This window comes from Protopterus annectens, chromosome 12.part0 (genome assembly GCF_019279795.1).
Source record: "Protopterus annectens isolate FY-2018-M chromosome 12.part0, PAN1.0, whole genome shotgun sequence".
Classification (NCBI taxonomy): Eukaryota; Metazoa; Chordata; order Ceratodontiformes; family Protopteridae; genus Protopterus; species Protopterus annectens.
Window position 1 is genome coordinate 678,826,711 of NC_056746.1, and position 14,989 is coordinate 678,841,699.

Consider the following 14,989-nt stretch of genomic DNA (forward strand, 5'->3'; position numbering starts at 1 on the left):
TTCCTAGAACAACATTTGCCCCATAAATAGCTGTCCATTTCACACACATGCCCACTGGACACATGTAACCCTTTTAATATGCATCACAGCATACTCCAGTTGTCCTCACATCTGTCTCTCAGGCGCATGATTCTAGTATGCATATGACTCCTACATTTTCCAGGTGCACGTGATGCGGACGACCCCATTGTACACACAACGCTACCAGTCCCTCTATGGTTACCCCATTTACCTTTATCATGATGACGGTGTCACACACAGCACCTTGCAAGAGTACAGTTCTCACAAAATGATTGGACAGGAACTGTTGTGTTAATGTAAATAACATGCACAGAGTGATGTATATGGCCAATGTACAAATGTTTGCGTGTATGAATGACACATGTCTATCCAAGGGAGTCTTGATATTACATAGGACAACACCATTACATAATACAGGCGTTGCCGGTGTTTCCCTTTTCATTCCTTTGTAATGCTTTGTTGTCACATGGGATGTTCCTGATATATCTATATATATGTATGTATCTGTATGCTGGACATAAACCCTCACACATACATCTACATGATGGAATACATTTCCTATACTGTTGAATGACTGCGCTGGATGATATGTTTGTGATAAGGTCCGATGTCTGTATATCTGTCATGTCTTAGAGGTAAATCACAATAGCTGTGTGTGCAGAGTCCTGGTTTCGAGCCTTGCAGAGGCTGTTTATTTTGTTGCTGGGCAGAACAAGGCCATTGGATACGAATTTATTAAGGCACATTAAAGCAGTTGTGAGCGGGTGTGAGTGGGTTTGCGCGGTGCTAAGCAATGCTAACCTCTGGTTACAGTTTCCTACACTCAGTTAGCCTCTACATTGCTTTACCAGTGTAATACTCGCATACTGGTGGCCAAACAGGCTTACACCCGCTTGCTCCCGCACTTGCAAATGCACTGCATTTGGTGTTTGCATCTGACACTCACACCCCTGGGTGGGTGTGAGGACTACAATATTACCTTGTGAGACCTATTACATCGGATTACATGCCTACAGTATCAGGAATGGCAGCCCATTAGGCGACAGCATGCCGTTCGATTGTACAGAATCCGCGGCCTGTCTAGAGTTTGATTCATATTATTGGTGTGTTCCTCTTACAATCTGCATCCATCTGGCTAATACATGGGAAATGACACTCTTCAATACAAACAAGTAATTGGGTTTTGGAACCCACATCCTTCAGCCGAGTCATGCTACTGCATACCTAAAATTCTATCATCTTTCTAATGTTGTCATTGAAATATGTGCTTTCTGTCCTTATCAGACCTCTCATACAATTGTGGAAAAATACAAACTGAATCAGGGACACGGCATAACAACATCAGGGACACATTTAAATTATTGGTGCTATTAACCTGACACATTAACAGACTCAGAGCATATGAATTCATACACATTTTCTGAGGTAAATGATGTTTATAACTCTTAACTGGTGTTGTTATTCATTACATGTAATTCATCACCTTTCCTCCAAATGTCACTAGTTTTAGGAGGGATTAAGTGGGACAGAGTTAGAAAGTGAGTCGAAATCAGGGACGTCCCTGGAAATCGGGGACAGTTCAGAGGTATGGTCCCTATTTGCTCCCCTAATGGTTTATGTCATGTCCAGTGGATGAGCTCTTAGGGGTTGACAGGTATGGGCATCAGATATGCCCATTTTGGAATATTACTTAGATCCCCAGGGCAGTCCTAATATGACTGCATGAGCCAACACCTGCATGCCTAGGCCAATAATTGCATACCCATAGTTCCCCCACCTGCCACTCCACTACAGCACTCATCCTTAATGTGGGTGCAGTTGGGATATAAACACATCACTACACACTGCCCACTCTCCATGTGTCGGGACACATGTCGTACATTGTGTCAACCCATGGGTTATCAGGCTTGCACAACCTACTGGTTCATGTACATCTACAGACTGGTTTGATAAGTCATTACAGGGACTGCCTCCAATCATTAATTTTTGGTGTCCCACAAGGGACATCAATGTCTATGTTTCAAGATTAGACCTGGCAGGTCTTTCCCACTGGTAGTATCCTGCCAGTGGTCTGGGAAGCAGTGGTATGTTTACCTTTATTGTGTGTCTGTATGTCTCTCCGGCCTAGCTGGGGGGGTCGAGGGGTTGACGCTACGTGTTACACGTTTGTTTATTGGATCCCTCACCCCCATATGCACGGCCTGTGAACATATGTTACTCGTAACTGCTGTATCATATCTTGGCTATATACATGTGTATATTTACAGTCACATACATATATATATATATATATATATATATATATATATATATATATATATATATATATAGATATATATATATATATATATATATATATATATATATATATATATATATATATATATATATATATATATATATATAGATATATATATATATATATATATATATATATATATATATATATATATATATTTACATTACTATATAGAGATATATCTGTATATGTATGCATACATGTATATTTATATTTTTTCTGTCTATATATACATATATATATATGTATATATATATATATATATATATATATATATATATATTTATATATATATATATCACAACATATGGGTCTATGGGTGTCTGCATATGTATATATTTATATGTGGGTATATATCTGTATTCTGTCTCTGTTTGCATACATTTCTACTACGAAGAGGGAGAGGCTTATCTCTATGTTGCTATGGGTAGATATACACACACATACCTCTACATATATATGTCTGCATCTGGTTATTCCGTTCCTTGCCATATAGATTACACTTTGCTGCAGTGGGACTCATAGTGGGTGTGGCTGCTCATTGGGTGATGCCTCTGCCCAATGAACACATTCGCTTACATCCCTAGGGCTGTCCATATAGGCCCACATCAGCCAACACCTGCACACCTAGACCCATAAGTAGCTACCGAGAGTTCCCCCACCTGCACCTCCTCAACAGCACCCATCCTTACTCTGGGTCCTGGTCTGTTCTGGACACAACACTACACACTGCCCACTCTCCACTTCATAGGACCCATTTCATACAATTGTCTCAGCCCATGGATCATCAGGGTTTCCCACCCTTGGATTCCAAGTATATATACACCCCAGCCAAAATGTTCAGTCTATCATCTTCTTTTGGTCTTGCCAATTTTTGGGGTGTTCTGCAAGAGACGCTCCTGTCTTTGTTCCAAGATTATAATTCATGGGTGCACTGTGTACCCCCCCGGTTGTATCCTGCCTGTGGTCTGAGGAGCAGTGGACTCTTTACATTGTTTGTGTGTATGTTCCCCATGTCCGGCTGTGGGGGGGTTGGAAGGTCATGCTACGTGTTTCATGTTTCTTGCTTGGGCTCCTTACTTCTATTGGCATAGCCTGTGAACATATTTCATTCTTGTGTGCTGTTTCCTATCATAGCTGTATATCTGTGTATATCCATGCACACACAGACACACACAGACACACACAGACACACACACACACACACACACACACACACACACACATATATATATATATATATATATATATATATATATATATATATATATATATATATATATATATATATATATATATGTATATGTCTGCAACTATATATATATATATATATATATATATATATATATATATATATATATATATATATATATATATATATACATATATATATATATATATATATATATATATATATATATATATATATATATATATATATATATATATATATATTCAATAACACAACCCCAATCTGGAAGGCAAGGCAGATGATGATATATGGTAATCAACTTCAATAGTAGTAATGAGGCTTCGAATTAATAAAAATAGATTTATTCGTAGGTAAAAAGTAGAAGTTAGCGCTTTCGCGGGGCTCACCTCCGCTTCATCAGACATTCTACTTGTTAAACAAAAAACATATATATACTATACCAATCATCTAAGCGACCAATAAAACTCATCACTCAATTAAACCATCATCAGCAGCAGACAATTAGTAGTGGGCTAAACACAATAATAAAATAGTGTTACAATACAAACATGTAATAATCTAAAAATATTCTCTAACAATATATATGACTATCTAACTTACAAAACATGTAAAAATATTAAAAACATATTCAATCTACCTTATGGAATCAAAAATGAGATAGTGAAATATAAAAGACAAAAGGAAGATGCAATCTAAGCCTAGCGTAACCTCCTGCCCTTAAGTATTGGCTTAATACTAGCATGTTCATTAAGACCATACCCCCAATGGGCACCTAGTCTCAAAATCCATCTGATCTCAGATTGTTCTGTTGAGTTAGTTATATCCCCCAACCTAGTGCTAATTCTTTGTACATGTAGCACTTGGAAGCAAAACTCATGATCACCACCTTCGTTCAAGACATGTTTGGCAATTGCACTATAATCCTGTCTTCTACTTATACAATAGAAGTGATCCCGTATACGTTCTCTTAGGGATCTATTGCTTTTTCCTACGTAAAACTTAAAACATTTCTTACAGTGGGCGACATACACGATATTACGAGTACGACAGGTGCTGTCACTCCTTAATTCCCATAAGCGCCCCGTATTGGGGTTCCTAAAAAAGCGAGATTCGTCAACATAAACACATTGTGGACAAGAGCCACATTTCCTAGTACCTCCCAATAGAGAAGCAGTTCCTGGTAAATTGTCACCAAAATTCTGATAACATAACCGTTGCTTCAGATTTTTCATATTACTAAACGTAAAACTCGGTTTATCGCCCACTAGTAGCCTAGTATTATTGTCTACCGTTAAAATATTCCAATTATCTGTAATCACTTTTTTAAAACTAGCAACATTAGATCCATAAGGGATATAAATACAAACGCTTGGCTTGTCAAAGGTATCACCTTGAAGCAAGTTTACAACACAAGGTGATACCTAGGGGTCTTCGGATCCTTAATATGCCGACTTATGGTAATTTATACCCTGAACTTTTGACTAAGTGGCAACAGATTAATATTGGAGCCAGCCAAGCTTATATGCGGTTGCTACTTGATTTTTTCCAACCGGAAGAATTTTCACTTCGTGATTTGATTATTGAGCAGCAGAGTGAATTAAACAGCGTATATGGGTACGAACAAACTGATTTGTTTTTACATGATGTGATTGACAGAGTACAGAAATATGAGACAAACCTGATTGGAATAAAGAAACATAAACTTGTTAGAGACTTGCAGGACTTTGAAAGAAATAACGTGTTTGTTTGGCCGAAGAACCCTACACAGAGACATGAACCTACGCGAGACGTTATTTCAAATAATGTAGCGACAACGAAACGCTGGCAGAAGAGGTCTGTTACGAGAGAGGAGGGTGAACGCATAGTGCAGAGTGAGCGAGTACTACCAGAGTTAATAGAAGATGGGATACAACATTTAGTGAACAAGGAATCTAGTTCGGATATTGTTAAAATACCCGCCACATCTTTTCAGTCCCCTGAAGGGTCCTCTTCCGTTTATACCACGCCGGCTGATAATGTGGCTGCCGTGGAGAAGCGACCGACTACCAATAAACCCCTTGATTTGGGAACTGACGTTAGAAGAAAAATTCCTGTGGATAAACTGCACGGTGAGAGCTTCCCTTTAGTGCCACTTCCCATCAGACAAGGGAGGAAGAGGTCTCTAGACTCGGAGGAACTAAAGAACACCAAAAAGAGAGACCAACCATTCAGTCAACAGGTATGTACGTTGACGAAATTATGGAACCAAACGACTTAGTTTGGAACCTTTCTAGTTTTATACTAGACGCAAATCATGTTGACTTATTGAATAAAGGTTTGAAGTTCGTACCAAATATGGGATTAGATGTTAGTGATGAATTACTTGCAACAAAATTGTTTGCACGGAACATTACTTTGAAGTTAATGTTTGATAAAGAGAATTGGAATCAAATCCACACACTGAAACGTAAGAGTAATTATGTGCCACATGCGCCTCCTAACGTTGAATTGTTCGTGAAGGGAGTTGAAAATTCATTGTATGGAGGGACTGGGGACCAGGAATATAAACTGACTGATAATTTAACTATCCCTGAGAGACGAGCCCTGTTGGAATTACAACTTAACAGGGATGTAACCATTCGACCGGCTGACAAAGGGGGCTTAACGGTTCTTATGGACACAACCTTTTATTTAAGTAGCATGGTGAATATGTTAGAAAGTGATGCTTATGTTAAGATACAGCTGGAACAAGTCCATTTAGTTATTGAAAGTATTAATAGAACATTACTTGACTGTAAGTCCCTTGGCCTGTTGAATGATGAGTTATATGAATACTTTAAAGTCGAACACCCTTTGATACCTAAATTATATGGCCTACCCAAGGTTCATAAAGATGCATACAAACCACCATTTAGACCTATTGTGTCGGGTGCTGGGTGGTCCACTGAACCGATTTCAATTTATTTGGATTCAGAACTTAAACGTGTTCTGAAACAATTCGACTACGTCTTGATTGATACCAAACATTTCCTATCTGGACTTTATGATTTTTTTAATGGTCTGGACATGACGAAAGAATATATTTTGACCACTATGGATGTTGAGTCCTTGTTTACGTGTATTCCTAATGACATTGGAATTATGATGGTTAAGGAATTACTATTGAAATGTGAATGGATGGATGCATGTAAAGTTGATTTTATTTGTCTACTGCTTGAGCTAGTTTTAGAGAACAACGTCTTTCTGTTCGGCAATGAGTACTACGTACAAAGAACTGGCATAGCCATGGGCACGAGTTGTGCTAATGCCTATGCCAATTTAGTTATGATAGCATGGGAACAGGAAAACATTATGAATTGTGATCAAGTGCTATGCTACAGACGTTTTGTAGATGATTTATTTTTTGTGTGGCATGGTGACAGTATATCACTAACAGCGTTCTGTGAACGACTAAACAGCAGTAGTTCGTTTCTGAAGTTTTCAACTGTGCAATCTAAAGATAGGATACATTTTTTGGACGTAGTCATTATGAATTTAAGTGGACAATACCAGACTACCGTCAATAGGAAGGATTGTTATAGAGCATCCTTCTTGCATGCAAGTAGTATGCATAAGCCATCAACTTTTGCAAACATAGTTAGAGGTCAGGCCTTTAGAATTAGTAGGCTCTGCAGTAATGACTCCTTATTGGACGAAGAGTTAGTCAACCTCAAACGATATTTTTTGAGAAGGGGTTACGATGAATATTTAATAGATTTTGAGATTTCACAAGTTTTAATGGAGCGCAATGGTAGGGCCAAGCCCTACTTTTCAGAGAGTTATGTACAGCATGAAATAATCAAAGTTAATAGGTCTGTAAATAATATAGGCATTGTCATCCCTTATGGATCTAATATTGCTAGTTTTAAAAAAGTGATTACAGATAATTGGAATATTTTAACGGTAGACAATAATACTAGGTTACTAGTGGGCGATAAACCGAGTTTTACGTTTAGTAATATGAAAAATTTGAAGCAACGGCTATGTTATCAGAATATTGGTGACAATTTATTGGGAACTGCTCCTTTATTGGGAGGTACTAGGAAATGTGGCTCTTGTCCACAATGTGTTTATGTTGACGAATCTCGTTTTTTTAGGAATCCCAATACGGGGCGCTTATGGGAATTAAGAAGTGACAGCACTTGTCGTACTCGTAATATCGTGTATGTTGGCCACTGTAAGAAATGTTTTAAGTTTTACGTAGGAAAAAGCAATAGATCCCTAAGAGAACGTATACGGGATCACTTCTATTGTATAAGTAGAAGACAGGATTACAGTGCAATTGCCAAACATGTCTTGAACGAAGGTGGTGATCATGAGTTTTGCTTCCAAGTGCTACATGTACAAAGAATTAGCACTAGGTTGGGGGATATAACTAACTCAACAGAACAATCTGAGATCAGATGGATTTTGAGACTAGGTGCCCATTGGGGATATGGTCTTAATGAACACGCTAGTATTAAGCCAATACTTAAGGGCAGGAGGCTATGCTAGGCTTAGATTGTATCTTCCTTTTGTCTTTTACATTTCACTATCTCATCTTTGATTCCATAAGGTGGATTGATTATGGTTTTAATATTTTTAACATGTTTTGTAAGTTAGATATTTATATATATTGTTAGAGAATATTTTTAGATTATTACATGTTTGTATTGTAACACTATTTTAATATTAGTGTGTTTAGCCCACTACTAATTGTCTGCTGCTGATGATGGTTTAATTGAGTGATGAGTTTTATTGGTCGCTTAGATGATTGGTATAGTATATATATGTTTTTTGTTTAACAAGTAGAATGTCTGATGAAGCGGAGGTGAGCCCCGCGAAAGCGCTAACTTCTACTTTTTACCTACGAATAAATCTATTTTTATTAATTCGAAGCCTCATTACTACTATTGAAGTTGATTACCATATATCATCATCTGCCTTGCCTTCCAGATTGGGGTTGTGTTATTGAATTCATTTTGTTCTTGGTCTTCTGTGTTTGGATATATATATATATATATATATATATATATATATATATATATATATACATACATATGTGTATATATATTTATTTATATTTATATATATATATAAATATATATATATATATATATATATATATATATATATATATATATATATATATATATATATATATATATATATATATATATATATATATATATATATATATATATTTATATATATCTATATATATATATATATATATATACATATATATATATATATATATATGTGTGTGTGTGTGTGTCTGTAAAGCAATACATACCCCGAGCAAATGCACTTTCACATGCTTACTGATGTTTATATATGCTTGACCTGCTTACTAGTGCCTTATTCATTATGACACTGACACTTCACTCCAGTTAACTTTTAGTTGATATTTTGAAGGTTATACAGTGGACAGATGTCGCAATATGTTCATGTACAGATTACCGGTGGTAAATGGTATGTGATACAGTGGGATTCGGTACTGTTCGTTAGGCGGTTGCTCTAACCAATACACTATTGCTGTGCTGCTTCATTTGCATATATACCCATATACCCATGGCTCCTGGTTCCCCAAACACACACCCCAATGCCGCCCTAATACTGCAGTCACCCATTCTCCAGTCAGATTCATGGTGTATCCTCACCACTACACATTGGCCACTCCCTACTCCTATAGACTCATACCATCGGTTGACTCACTTCATGTATCATCAGAACTCCCAAATGTTTAGTCCACAAACATTGGTGACATGAACGACCAAAAGAATACTATTCGCAATTTTTGGGTTGTCCCACATGGGTCAAGCATGTGTTTATGTCAAGATTAGACTCTATACTTCATTACATCCTTACTCCTGTTAACATGACACTACAATAAATTAATAAGTATGACTATGTGATAACGCACACGTTACACATGAGAGCCTAATCATGTACGTGTTTGGTGTATTTCTTTTACAAATAGACTGGTTTAGTAATTGACATTGCCATAGCAGGCAGACCACAGGAATGATTCCATGTGTGGGAACGTCCTCACATTTGATTATTTTCAGCACAGCACTGACTTCGGACATTGTACACACTTCTGCTTTTTAGCAGTTTTGTCCCTTCCCTCTTATGCACAACCTATTATTCTATCTACTGTCGAGGTGTGTAAGGACACATTCATGTTATTTATGTCTGCAAATGGAATGAATGTGTTATAGAGAATGTACGTCTACATATTGATGTCTGCATGTGTGTATGCATATATATTTATAACGAACTCGCTGACCTCCACAGGGCGGTCCAATTAGAACCAGCCCATCCAACCCTAGCACGCCTGGCTCCATAATTTCATACCCATAGTTCCTCCACCCCACCCATGTTAAAATACATGCATACCATCCATTGTCCACATGTTATTGCAGCCATGACATACCTCTACACATTGCCCTCTCCCAAGCATTAGGGGCCCTACATGTATGTTGTCCCAACCCATGTATTCTCAGGCTCTCCCACCATTTAGTCCTTGAACATACCTGCTCTTGTTTGTGTAATGGTCGGATGGCCAAATGGTCTATCAATGTTTGGGTAGTCCCACCAGGGACTACCCCTCTGTGTGTAAAGTAGACTTAGCAAATCAACAATGTTACTCCCACTGGTAATATCCTACCTGTGGTGTGAGTAGCAGTGCTTTGCTCACTTCTGCCCAGCTGGATATGACATACGCTGACAGTGCTATATAATACTTGGGTTGCTGTTGATTCCCTTCTCATTCCTTTTGTATGCTTTATTGTTACGTCGTTCTTTCTTCATATATATATATATATATATATATATATATATATATATGTATATCTATTATATATCTATATATCTGTATATACTTATATACATTTCTTATGCTGGGCAGTGCTTAGACCCATGCAAGTGCACTCAGACTTTCTTACTGGTACTTATATGTGTTTACTGCTGCTTATTTGTGCTTACACCTGCTTACCAGTACCATATTCATTATGACAGTGCCACTGCTTACTAGTACCTTATTCATTATGACAGTGCCACTTTGCTTGAATGATATTTAAGTTAAATATCTCATGCGATACTCTTATGTCGGGTTTACGGCAAAACGACATTCATTTCACATGGCAAATGATATGTGCTATTGTTGGGCTCGAATTGTGAATGTCTGCTTGTTAGGCAGATGCTCTAAACACTACAGTATTGACACTTATGTTGATTCCGCATGTTTTTCTCTATTTGAATGAATATGATGTGTAAGCTATGTTCAGTGGAGGGCAGCGATGCGCAGACATGCTGCACTTTTCTTACACCTTCGATATTGCAGCAATTCGAATGTATAATAGGGACACAGGGACAGGGAATCTAATTGTGACAGTTCTAGGGACAGGGCTCAACATTCCACTACGTGCTTGTGTTTTTACTACTTCGATTTTGTTTCACTGTTCATGGACACTCTTGTATGCTTAGCATACATTTCGGTATCCACAGACACTGAATTACTGACTTACTATTGGGGTGGGCTCTAGTAGTAGGCATAGTAGGTTTTGCAAGTGTCGGGGCATGTATACGCCTACATAGAATACTTGTACACACCCCCTGCACTCGCACACATTTCCTGTGCACATCGAGGGAGCAGCGGCAGGCCCTCATATATATTCATATGGTGCTGCTGTGCCATCTGTAGTGAGGATGCTCTGTGCAAGGCTAAAACCGTCCTTGCACTGAGCTTTTTGAATCCTGGAGAGAGTCTTTTACACCAGCATGTGGTACACTGTTTTTCCCATATTCTCCTCACTAGACACTGCTGATGTCATTAACTATATCTGATTTGTGGATGCGCACTATTCCCATCAGGGCAGGTCAGAGACTGGCCTGGAGATGAGGCAGAATACACCTCATCCTATATGACCCAGATCACATTGACATGGCTTTTAGTCTATCCACATACATCATGGCATGGTTTGCAGGCCATGCATTTTCTCTGTGAGAAACTAGTGTGGTCTCTCCAGCTGCTGCATGTGTCTAGTGAGGTACATGTAAAAAATATTGTCCTATACATAGCTTTCCATTTCATGCATGTGTCTTCTTGATAGACTTGATTCCATCCAATTGACTATACATCATGATTACATTCTTATCATCCCTCTTTCTGGAGGGAGCAGTCCAAATTCAGCTAATACTCTGTATAAATTAAAACTTTTACTGATGAAGACATTAATAGATATGGTTCTTTTCTACCTTCCCCCTGCACATTCCAGTATTGCTTTCCCTTTGTTCTTCCCCCTGCTTTCTCCCATTTCACTATGTTTCTTATTTACACCATTTTAACATCTATAATCTGGTCAAAAAATAGAATCTCACACAACACACATAATTACCAGAAAAAGTAATTGATCCCTTCACTTTTGGCCTCTATATTTGTGTGGAGTTAACAACATGCACCAATGCCAAGTGACAGTGATCAGCTTTACAATGATGTGGTTACCTCCGTGCAGTACTGCTTAACCCTGCTGCACTATGCCAACTCGCACACAATTGCATATGCTGGATGTACTATAAAGAATAATGTCATTATTGCATTATCACACTCTATTAAAGGTATTATATACACCTGGATTTGAAACCAGTATCACCTGGGCTCAAACAGAAATGTGCTCATGCATTTACACTTGCTGCAACAGACTCAGCTAATCAGCAGGTGTGTCATAGACACAATACTAACTGTCAAACTTTTAACAATGTGGCTCACATTTGCACACTGTTTAACTATGCGCAAACAAGGGAAGTAATGAAAATGTGTATCTCAGATGCATAAACACTTTGCCAACTGTCATGCATACCCGTGCTCACAACGTTTCCATACAAAATCACTATCAGCATGTATTACTGCTGTTTATTGTCCATTTACTCTTTATGGCATGAAACGTCATGTAGAAACATAACAAACTGAAGGCCCTATCTAACAATATGTCACATATTTACGATGCAGCCATGTGTTGCCTCCCCCCAGGCACTGCAACCCTGGTGTCTCAGTACTTTTTTCACACATATATTAACTACACTACATAAATTAATATCAAATGTATGATATGCAATGCACATCAATCTGGTAACATGCAGAACTATAACTATTGACTCATAAGCCTAAACAGCCTTATCTGCAAGACTATGGAAAGAATCATCATGGACCTTATCCACAGGGACATAGGTGACCTTCAACACACTTGACATGACAGATTTTGTTTTTGTCTAGGGCAGATCTTGCTTATTACACTAAGTGGACTTATTTGATAATGTCCCCAAACACCTGGATGAGGGATAACAGGACATACCACCTATGTTCATTTAGGCAAGGCCTTTGACACAATCTCCCATTCAGGTATCATAGAGAAAATCTCCCATCTGGGGATTAACCCATACATTACTAGATGGATTGCCAACTGTCTGACTGACAGACTGCACATTGACAAAGTTAGTTAATCCACCTCCACCACTAGACCACTTACCAGTGAAATAAAGCAAGGATCTGTGCTGGGCCCTCAACTGTTTGGAAACTATCTGAAGTCCAGGTGAAGATAAATGGCCTGTGGTTTACCAGGTTTGCAGGTGACAGTCATACAGAGCCCCCCTATGATGTTAATATATTACAAAGAGGGCTGACATGGAGAAATGATTGGTGATAAACTCACAGACTGAAGCTTAAAGCAAAGAAATGTCTGACTGTCTGCTTTGGCAAAGAAGTACCCCTACTAATTATGATATACTTTGCAATCAAACTCAGTGCTGTAAGACTTGGGAACACATCTTGATAGCAATCTAAACTTCATTCACTAGGTGCCCATACTGGTAGGATACACTCTATATTGCACATCTCATAAATAAAGGCATCACATCCAAGACCAGGGAGGTCACAGCTCCACTATACTTGACCTTTATCAGACCACTACTTGAGTACAATGCTCTCTTCTGTACGTACCTCACCAGACATCTGCAGCAACTGGAGAAAACACAGAGGTTTCTGACCAGGAGAATCCAGGACCTACAAAACATGACATACATGGAAAGACTGAAAGACCTGTCACTGTACTCAGAATCATACTGACTACTGAGAGGCGACCTATGCCTGACCAACAGAGCAGTCTCAGTCCATGCCCTACTGGAAATGCTGGACATCTGCAAATCAAATGGGACATGAATAAGTAGCTCCAGGGATCTCATCTTAGCAGCCTGTAACATAAACAGAACATGCTAGAGAGAAAGCTATATATCCTAGTGATTGCCACTTCTCTGTAATAGGCCTCCACTGCATGTAAAGCAGTGATCCTCAATGACCCTATTCAAGTGCAACCTTGACAACTGGATGGGTGAATGTAAATTCACCCCTGGGGAGGCAACTATGTTCCTCATGAACTGGGCAGTTGGTTCTGATTACAAAATTGCTCTGCTAATAACAAGCATCTAGTTATGCTCAATAAGGGTACTTGCATTTTTACATGGCTAGGCTTGTAAAGACCCTAGGGCTATTAGCCTATTAAACTCCTATGAACCTATGAAGGCCTGCCAACATCTTTTCTCCAACATGCACTACTGATGACAGCCACTATAAGTTGTCATGAATCCTTGTATAAGTCAGACCTGTGCAGTGGTGCATGTGTAAGTGCTGAACTCTGTAGTCTGTGTACCTAGATAGGTAGGTAGGTAGGGGTTCTCTTCTCACTGCTGTCAAGTGCATGCGTGTGTGTGTGTGTGTGTGTGTGTGTGTGTGTGTGTGTGTGTGTGTGTGTGTGTGTGTGTGTGTGCGTCTAGGCAGAAGGGCATAAGTGTGTGTCCTACAGTTGCCACTCCAATCCCATGAGTTGACAGTATTTTGACACTTGCACATGCCTAAACACCCATTTTATGCTTGCCTCCCAAAATTGTCTCTCCAAGATGCACTGCTAATCCACTATAAGTTGTTCTGCACCCTGGTAAAAATCAGATTTGTGCTGTGGCACTTGCATAAACTATTTAGCTCTGTAGTCAGTGTACTTAGTTTGGTAGGGGTTCTATTTTTAATGAAGTCAACTGGGGGTGTCTTCCATGATATTAGGGAAAGCCTTTTAGACAAGCAGGTGGTACACCATTATTGTCATATTCTCCTCAGCAGACACTGTTGATGTCATTAGCTGTAAAGTTCTGTGTGAGGCATTCCAAGTCAGACTTGAGCTGTGGAGCTTGCATTAAATACAGAGTTATATTGCCTGTGCAATGCGATAGGTAAGGGTTCTGTTTTCAATGCAGTCAAGTGTGTGTGTGTGTGTGTGTGTGTGTGTGTGTGTGTGTGTGTGTGTGTGTGTGTGTGTGTGTGTGTTTATGCTCTTGCTTGACATTGCAGAGAGCCTTTTACACCAGCATGTTGGACATTGTTATTATCATATTCTCCTCACCAGACACTG